The following is a 9,771-nucleotide window of genomic DNA, read 5'->3' as shown; positions in this document are numbered from 1 at the left end:
TTCCTCTGATAGAGTCTGATAGATCTGTCATCAGTACACACACACACACACACACACACACACACACACACACACACACACACACACACACACACACACACACACACACACACACACACACACACACACACACACACTACAGTATGATGAAGTGTTGGAGGCCCATTTTCTCATGCCATTGACTTCTACCTCCTATATGAAAGAGGCCCTATTATGCTGTTCCTGTCGTGTGTTCTATACGTTTCGGTGCATGTAAATGGTCTGCAGAGCCTGAAATCCCTGTGTTTCCTCCTTAGGTAGTGCCTTAAACGCCTCCATTGGACTCCTTTGTTTACTTCCTGAACACATTGACATCTTCTACGGAACACTCACGCTCCTGTTGGCTAACTCTCCAACACATTGTACCTGATAGACTAAGGGGCGGGACATCTCTAAGCTGTTGACCAATCACAGCCTTAACATGTGGTACTGTTTAAAGGGCTAGTACATTTCTAAAACATTTAAGCACAAAGTGTTTATAAAAGCCTGTAAAAGATGTCAACACATGGATACACTGTAAAAAAAAAAAAAAAAGTAGAATTACGGTGAAAGACCGTAAAACAGTAAAAGACCGTAAACTCCCAAAAAGTAAATCACCTTAGTAGATACAGTGAATCACTGCTATGAAAAAGTACTTCCCTGTACTGTATGAATATGTAGATAACACACCATCCTACCGTTACAAATATTACATTGAGGTAAAGTGTGTGTATAATTTATATATATATTTTCGTGTAATAATGTAATGATTATTATGACTTTTTTCAATCTCAAATTCGGGGGGCCCCACCAGGTACTGGGGGCCCTACGCGCTCTGCGTACTCTGCTTGTAGGGATCGGCCGCACTGCTTTTTATTGAACTCACATGTTTCTGGTTTTCTTTCCCTTTGATGATTTTCTGCACATCACCTCCTGACCTTTTTAATGTGTGATGTTTAAGGATCTTTTCTGACGCCGTGCTGTACAACATGTTGTTGCTTTATCTCACGTACTCTCCAGCTCTGCGATCCACTTCAAGCCTCCCCTCGCCGCCCCTGGGACTCTCTTCTTGTTGACTCGGTGTTGAGATGCCGAAACAAGCTGCAGAGAAAACAGATCAATGAAACACCGTATCAGATGATGGGAGCGCTGCGAGAGGAGTGGAGATCAAACTGGGCAAACGGGAGCCACCTCACCTCTGCAAACACCAGATGTATTATATACCTTTAGAGAGATTATACACCTCAGGTCTTTGAGGTCCAAGTATATGTAGTTGAAGATTCTTGAAAAACTTTACTGACTGTCTTTTAAAAACTGAAATTTGATTAAGTTAAGGGAACAAAATCACTGTTAAAGAGTCCTCTCCTGCTGATGTTCAGGTGTATATCAGTATGTAGAGTCTCTACTTTAAAGAGTCCTCTCCTGCTGATGTTCAGGTGTGTATCAGTATGTAGTGTCTCTACTTTAAAGAGTCCTCTCCTGCTGATGTTCAGGTGTATATCAGTATGTAGTGTCTCTACTTTAAAGAGTCCTCTCCTGCTGATGTTCAGGTGTGTATCAGTATGTAGAGTCTCTACTTTAAAGAGTCCTCTCCTGCTGATGTTCAGGTGTATATCAGTATGTAGTGTCTCTACTTTAAAGAGTCCTCTCCTGCTGATGTTCAGGTGTATATCAGTATGTAGAGTCTCTACTTTAAAGAGTCCTCTCCTGCTGATGTTCAGGTGTATATCAGTATGTAGTGTCTCTACTTTAAAGAGTCCTCTCCTGCTGATGTTCAGGTGTATATCAGTATGTAGAGTCTCTACTTTAAAGAGTCCTCTCCTGCTGATGTTCAGGTGTATATCAGTATGTAGTGTCTCTACTTTAAAGAGTCCTCTCCTGCTGATGTTCAGGTGTATATCAGTATGTAGAGTCTCTACTTTAAAGAGTCCTCTCCTGCTGATGTTCAGGTGTATATCAGTATGTAGCGTCTCTACTTTAAAGAGTCCTCTCCTGCTGATGTTCAGGTGTATATCAGTAGGTAGTGTCTCTACTTTAAAGAGTCCTCTCCTGCTGATGTTCAGGTGTATATCAGTATGTAGAGTCTCTACTTTAAAGAGTCCTCTCCTGCTGATGTCCAGGTGTAAATCAGTATGTAGTGTCTCTACTTTAAAGAGTCCTCTCCTGCTGATGTTCAGGTGTATATCAGTATGTAGTGTCTCTACTTTAAAGAGTCCTCTCCTGCTGATGTTCAGGTGTATATCAGTATGTATTATCTCTACTTTAAAGAGTCCTCTCCTGCTGATGTTCAGGTGTATATCAGTATGTAGTGTCTCTACTTTAAAGAGTCCTCTCCTGCTGATGTTCAGGTGTATATCAGTATGTAGTGTCTCTACTTTAAAGAGTCCTCTCCTGCTGATGTTCAGGTGTATATCAGTATGTAGTGTCTCTACTTTAAAGAGTCCTCTCCTGCTGATGTTCAGGTGTATATCAGTATGTAGTGTCTCTACTTTAAAGAGTCCTCTCCTGCTGATGTTCAGGTGTATATCAGTATGTAGTGTCTCTACTTTAAAGAGTCCTCTCCTGCTGATGTTCAGGTGTATATCAGTATGTAGTGTCTCTACTTTAAAGAGTCCTCTCCTGCTGATGTTCAGGTGTATATCAGTATGTAGTGTCTCTACTTTAAAGAGTCCTCTCCTGCTGATGTTCAGGTGTATATCAGTATGTATTATCTCTACTTTAAAGAGTCCTCTCCTGCTGATGTTCAGGTGTATATCAGTATGTAGAGTCTCTACTTTAAAGAGTCCTCTCCTGCTGATGTTCAGGTGTATATCAGTATGTAGTGTCTCTACTTTAAAGAGTCCTCTCCTGCTGATGTTCAGGTGTATATCAGTATGTAGTGTCTCTACTTTAAAGAGTCCTCTCCTGCTGATGTTCAGGTGTATATCAGTATGTAGTGTCTCTACTTTAAAGAGTCCTCTCCTGCTGATGTTCAGGTGTATATCAGTATGTAGTGTCTCTACTTTAAAGAGTCCTCTCCTGCTGATGTTCAGGTGTATATCAGTATGTAGTGTCTCTACTTTAAAGAGTCCTCTCCTGCTGATGTTCAGGTGTATATCAGTATGTAGTGTCTCTACTTTAAAGAGTCCTCTCCTGCTGATGTTCAGGTGTATATCAGTATGTAGTGTCTCTACTTTAAAGAGTCCTCTCCTGCTGATGTTCAGGTGTATATCAGTATGTAGTGTCTCTACTTTAAAGAGTCCTCTCCTGCTGATGTTCAGGTGTAAATCAGTGTGTAGTGTCTTCATAAATGCCAATAAAAGTCCTCTAGTCTCTTCGTTATATTAAGCCCCCATTAAATTCGTAGCACTTTCCTTTTTTACACGGACAGATGATCTATTAAAGAGAGGGCGTTCCAAGAGGATTACGACAATTATCACATGTAAGTCCACACAGACTGCATACAGATGAGCAGCTGCAGACCAGGAGGGAATAACCGGACAAATGCAGTCTGGTTTTTCTGGCAGATTTCTGTCTAAAGCGTCTTAATAAAGACTAATTTCATTAGAAAAACTGGGACACACGTTGATTAGCTCACCCGCGGTCTTGTTTCCTCAGCGAATTAATGAAATGAAAGGAAGAAATTAGAGGATTTGTTCAGAAACAGCCTTTAATTCCTCAGCAGTGATCTATGAGACACGGGGGGGGGCGGGGTTGGGATTCTGAGGTACTTTTCGTCTCTATAACAGAATTTTATAGAACTTTAACTTTCTTTGATTCCATTTGACAGTATCTTTAGTCGTAAGGATTGTTTTTGTTGTAATTATATAATTTATTTTATAAATATAACATCTTTTGGTGAATAAAGTAGAGGCCCCCCCTTGCCATCACCTGCAAATGTCCCTTGAATAGATGCTTACAAAAAGAGTCAAAATGACCAGAAAAAAACATTAAAAGACAGAAATGAGACAAAAAGAGACTCAAAGTGCTTATAAAAGAGATCAAAACTACCAATACAGAATCAATATGACCACAAAAAGGACTTCAAAGAGACATAAAGAGACCAAAAACAGACGCAACCAGATGCAAAGACACAATTAGAGGCTCAAAATTACTACAATGAGAAACAAAAGGAGCACAAAAGAACATAAACTGAACACAAGACGACAAATAAACAAAATACACAACATGCATGGTAAAGGACACAAAAGGACTACAAAGAGATAACAAAAACTACAATTAAACACAAGACAACTACAAGAACTCGAAAGAGACATAAAAACAAACCAACTACAGACAGAAATACCGAAACGCTTTCAGATGAATCAGTGAGGTCTAATTACAGAAGACTGCTCACACATCTCTTCCACTTTCCCTCATGTGTGCATTCAAACTAATTCATATTTAATAGCTCCTGAAACCATTCTTTCAATTAGTCTCTTCTGATTTAAAAGGACTTAATTTCTCTGTTATTTTAAGGAATGATAACGAGGATTATCCAAACCGTCTTTGCCTACATGTGTGTTATGCTAATTTCCTTTGTCTTCCTGCGGTAAACCAATATGAAATATGGAATGTATTCTCAGACTGACCCCGGACACATTTCTATGCAGGAGAAAAAAAATCTGCTTTCCAACTCGTCGTCCTCCCCCCTCCGTAAAGTAACAATCAACTTCCAGATCAATTAGCATTCGGTGTCAAATCTCCCGCGGTCCGCGCAGAGCTGCGTGTTTCTGAGGGGATAATTGTTGCCTCGCGGTGGGGTTTTGAAGTCGCTCGCTGACTGATACATACATGAGCGGTAATTACTAACGAGCACATAAAGACACATAAAGAGTGAGTGACACTGATGATTAACACAAATGCAACACCTCTTTCTTGTGTGTGTGTGTGGAGGGGGGGGGGGGGGGGGACGTCAGAGTAATCCGTCTCCATCGTGTCGACGCAGAGATTGTCATGCTTGCTAATTACTCTTTGAGGTAATCAGATGTGGCTGGAGACACCGCTCCGTTCTCCGGCTTCCCCGGGAACGAGGTTTAATCTGAGGCGGGATCAGAGCGACCGGGAGCAGCGGGGAAATGAGAGGGAATTTGGGCATCTTAACAAACTCTTAATTACCGTCTCTGTCCTCCGCTGGAAGAAAGACTTGTTCGGATCACTGTACCAGAATCAGGAGGGGCCCCTTTAATATCAATGTTTGCAGTATCATTATTGTTGTTTGCATTGTCCATGTTGTTGTGTTTTAGAACATCTAGTGCATGAATGAAGCAGTGGACAGGGCTTCACCTGCAGAAAGGCCCTCAGTTAGACACTTAATGACCGCAAATACACACTAAAGAAGTACAAATACACACTGAAGAAGTACAAATACACACTGAAGGACCACAAATACACACTGAAGGACCACAAATACACACTAAAGAAGTAAAAATACACACTGAAGAAGTACAAATACACACTGAAGGACCACAAATACACACTGAAGAAGTACAAATACACACTGAAGAAGTACAAATACACACTGAAGGACCACAAATACACACTGAAGGACCACAAATACACACTGAAGAAGTACAAATACACACTGAAGAAGTACAAATACACACTGAAGAAGTACAAATACACACTGAAGAAGTACAAATACACACCGAAGGACCACAAATACACACTGAAGGACCACAAATACACACTGAAGAAGTACAAATACACACTGAAGGACCACAAATACACACTGAAGAAGTACAAATACACACTGAAGGACCACAAATACACACTGAAGAAGTACAAATACACACTGAAGGACCACAAATACACACTGAAGAAGTACAAATACACACTGAAGGACCACAAATACACACTGAAGAAGTACAAATACACACTGAAGGACCACAAATACACACTGAAGAAGTACAAATACACACTGAAGGACCACAAATACACACTAAAGAAGTACAAATACACACTGAAGGACCACAAATACACACTAAAGGACCACAAATACACACTGAAGAAGTACAAATACACACTGAAGGACCACAAATACACACTGAAGAAGTACAAATACACACTGAAGAAGTACAAATACACACTGAAGGACCACAAATACACACTAAAGAAGTACAAATACACACTGAAGGACCACAAATACACACTGAAGAAGTACAAATACACACTGAAGGACCACAAATACACACTAAAGAAGCACACAAGGAGTAAAAAGACACAACTTAATTTAATGTGTCCTTAATGTTTGTATGTTTGGTTTTGTAGTTGGTTTGTGTCTGTTGTCCTTTTCGAGTCTATTTGAAGTCATTTTTTTGTGTAAAAGGACAATACTTGCCTACCACAGTGAAAGTATAAGCATAATGTGAAAATACCTACATTCTTTGACCTCAGTACAGTACTGGAGTACGTTACTTTCCACCTCTGCCAGAAAAGACTTAAGGACTCCTCTTTGAGATAATCAGATGTGGCTGGAGAAGGCGCTCGGTTCCCCATCTTCTCGGGGAACGAGAGGTTTAATCTGTGGTGAGATCAGAGCGACCGGGAGCAGGAGGGAGAGGAGTGAGTGGAGGGAGGGAAATGAGAAGGAATTTGGGCATCTTAACAAACTCTTAATTACGTTCTATCTCCTCCGCTGGTGGCGGGCGTAAATGGCGGTCCCCGGGGAGCCTCTGATCCACTTTCTGATCTGCAGAATTCACTGCCGAGCCGCTGATCAAAAAGACGGAGCGGCCTAGATGCTTCAAACACATGGGACCTTTTTTCCAGCGCGGGACTCGGAGCTTGTCATTGAGCGGAAGTTTGAAAAAAAAACCTCCCCCTTTAACGACGGATTTGAAGAGTGTTCAATGCGCCATGAATTGATAATGAGCGTTCATGCAACGCGCTGAAGGCGTTTGTCCCATATCTGAGGCAGAATTCATTGGAGATGACCTCCACCCACGTTCTCTCTTTCTAATACACCAGGCGGCACGGCTTTGATGTTCGCCATCAGCCGGATCCCCGGGGAGTTTCTGCTGTAATGAAGCAGCAGTGGAAAGCAATGCTATGCCAGCAGGAAGTCCCATCAGCCCCGTCACCGAGTCTCTGCAGGGGTCAGGAGGCCACGGACACCGGATCACGACCGCTGACCACCTGCAGCATTGTGCTTCATATCCTGATGAGAAAATATATAATAATAAGTACATGGAGATAATTAGACATGTGGAATAATTTTATGTTAGAATTTGGTGGTTTTATTAAAGAGAAACCAAAAGATTGTGCTGGGTTTTTGTTTTGTCAAAATGGTCCATCAGGAGTAAGAAGATTCAAAAAGGACCACAAAGAGACACAAAACAACTACAGTAGGAAACAAAAGGACTAAGAGACTCAAAGAGAAACAAAAGGACTACAAAACAAACTACAATGAGACGCAACTCAACTAAAAAGACTCTAAAAGGGCTATAAAGTGACCCGAAATAACAAAAAATGAACACAAAGAGACTACAAAAAGACATGAAAAGGACCACAAAGAGACACAAAGAGACACAAAACAAACTACAATGAGACGCAACTCAACTATAAAGACTCAAAAAGGGCTAAAAAGTGACTCAAATCAACAAAACCACTACAAAAGGACAAAAAACAACAACGAAAAAACACAAAATTAATGCAAAAGTTTAAAAGGACCACAAAAAGATTCAAAAACAACTGCAATGAGAAGCAACTCAACTAAAAAGAATCAAAAAGTGCTACAATGTCACTCAAAACAACAACAAAAGACACACAATTACTTCAAACAGACACAAAGTGACCACAAAGAGACACAAAATGACCACAAAGAGACACAAAGTGACCACAATGAGACACAAAGTGACCACAAAGAGACACAAAGTGACCACAAAGAGACACAAAGTGACCACCAAAGACGATAAAAAGACCAAAGAAAACTGCACTGAGACGCAGCTCAACTCAAAAGAATCAAAAAGGGCTACAAAGTGACTGAAACAACAACAAAAAGACACAATGGGAATACATAGGGACTCAAAAAGCACTACAATGACACGCAGCTCAACTTAAAACCACTACAAAGAGACACAAAATGACCACAAAGAGACACAGAACAACTACAGACGGACACAACAAGACTCAAAAACCACTACAAAGAGACACAAATAGTATTGGATTCATAAAACGTTTTTGTTTTGGAGGAAAGTAATTAGTCCGACTTGTGGTGACAACCTTCCCTTGTAAATTCAGGATCATAAATCAGCATTCATGAAGATCCAAACTCAACATTGTGTCATTGTGAAACTAAACAGGATTCTGAGTTGGTTCATTGATTAAACAGCACTTTACTTCTGCGTCATGTTCCTTTTGTTGGACTACAATATTACACAAAGCTAGAAGAGCAGTTATTCTTTGTAAAACTGCACCCTACAACTGCATGATTTGCATGATCCCGGAAAGCACGATTAGCAGTCAGAGCAGCTTGCATGGGTCTCAGTGTTCCTCGGTTATATTCCTGACTTACCCTACACACTACACAGTTTATGCAGATATCACACACACTCGTACGGAGCGTGCACATCAGCCTGAAACCTTTATCAGATCACAAAATCCCAGACGCTGTGAAAAACGGGGACGTCTGTGAACTATCTGAGAGAACATGGGAGATTAGGGAGGGAAAGAGAGCATTAAGATGCTCTGCTTGTAAATATATATGAAGGGGGGTGGGGGGTAGAGACGGAGAGAGGGGGTGTAGGTTTTTTAAGTTGCTGTCACCGGGCTGTCACCGTGTCTGTCAGAACAGATCCATCACGCCTCTGACACGTCGGGCTGCACATTTGCATGGAGCCCGTCCTTATTATTCATTCAACCTTCCTCCCACTGCCGGATCAACTAACTAGCATCCGAGAGGCAGAGCTCATACAGCGGCATGATGGAGAGCTGCTATTGCTTTCTGACAGGGCGTGCGTGTGTGTGTGTGTGTGTGTGTGTGTGTGTGTGTGTGTGTGTGTGTGTGTGTGTGTGTGTGTGTGTGTGTGTGTGTGTGTGTGTGTGTGTGTGTGTGTGTGTAGGGCCGCCATCTTCCCAGGTGTGCAGCCATCTTGTCAGGTGAGGTTTCGTTGTTCGTTTTGCAAATGAAGACAAGAGAAAATGAATATTGTATCCAGCATGGTGTATTTTCATTAAACCAATCAGGTATCCACTACTACTTCCTTTTCCTTTAGAGCGTTGTTCAGGATTTAGTGCATGTAAACGGTGTGCAAAGGCTTAAATCTAACCCTGCCGCTAACACCTCCATTGGATTCCTTCGATCACCTCCATAACATAGTGAAATCATTATATGACACTCATGCTCCTATTGGCTAGCGCTCCGACACATTTTACGTGATCAGCAGGAGAGGACTCTTTAAAGTAGAGATGCTACATACTGATATACACCTGAACATCAGCAGGAGAGGACTCTTTAAAGTAGAGACGCTACATACTGATATACACCTGAACATCAGCAGGAGAGGACTCTTTAAAGTAGAGACACTACATACTGATATACACCTGAACATCAGCAGGAGAGGACTCTTTAAAGTAGAGACTCTACATACTGATATACACCTGAACATCAGCAGGAGAGGACTCTTTAAAGAAGAGACTCTACATACTGATATACACCTGAATATCAGCAGGAGAGGACTCTTTAAAGAAGAGACTCTACATACTGATATACACCTGAACATCAGCAGGAGAAGACTCTTTAAAGTAGAGACACTACATACTGATATACACCTG

This window comes from Eleginops maclovinus, chromosome 13 (genome assembly GCF_036324505.1).
Source record: "Eleginops maclovinus isolate JMC-PN-2008 ecotype Puerto Natales chromosome 13, JC_Emac_rtc_rv5, whole genome shotgun sequence".
Classification (NCBI taxonomy): domain Eukaryota; kingdom Metazoa; phylum Chordata; class Actinopteri; order Perciformes; family Eleginopidae; genus Eleginops; species Eleginops maclovinus.
Note: the sequence above shows the minus strand (reverse complement) of the source record.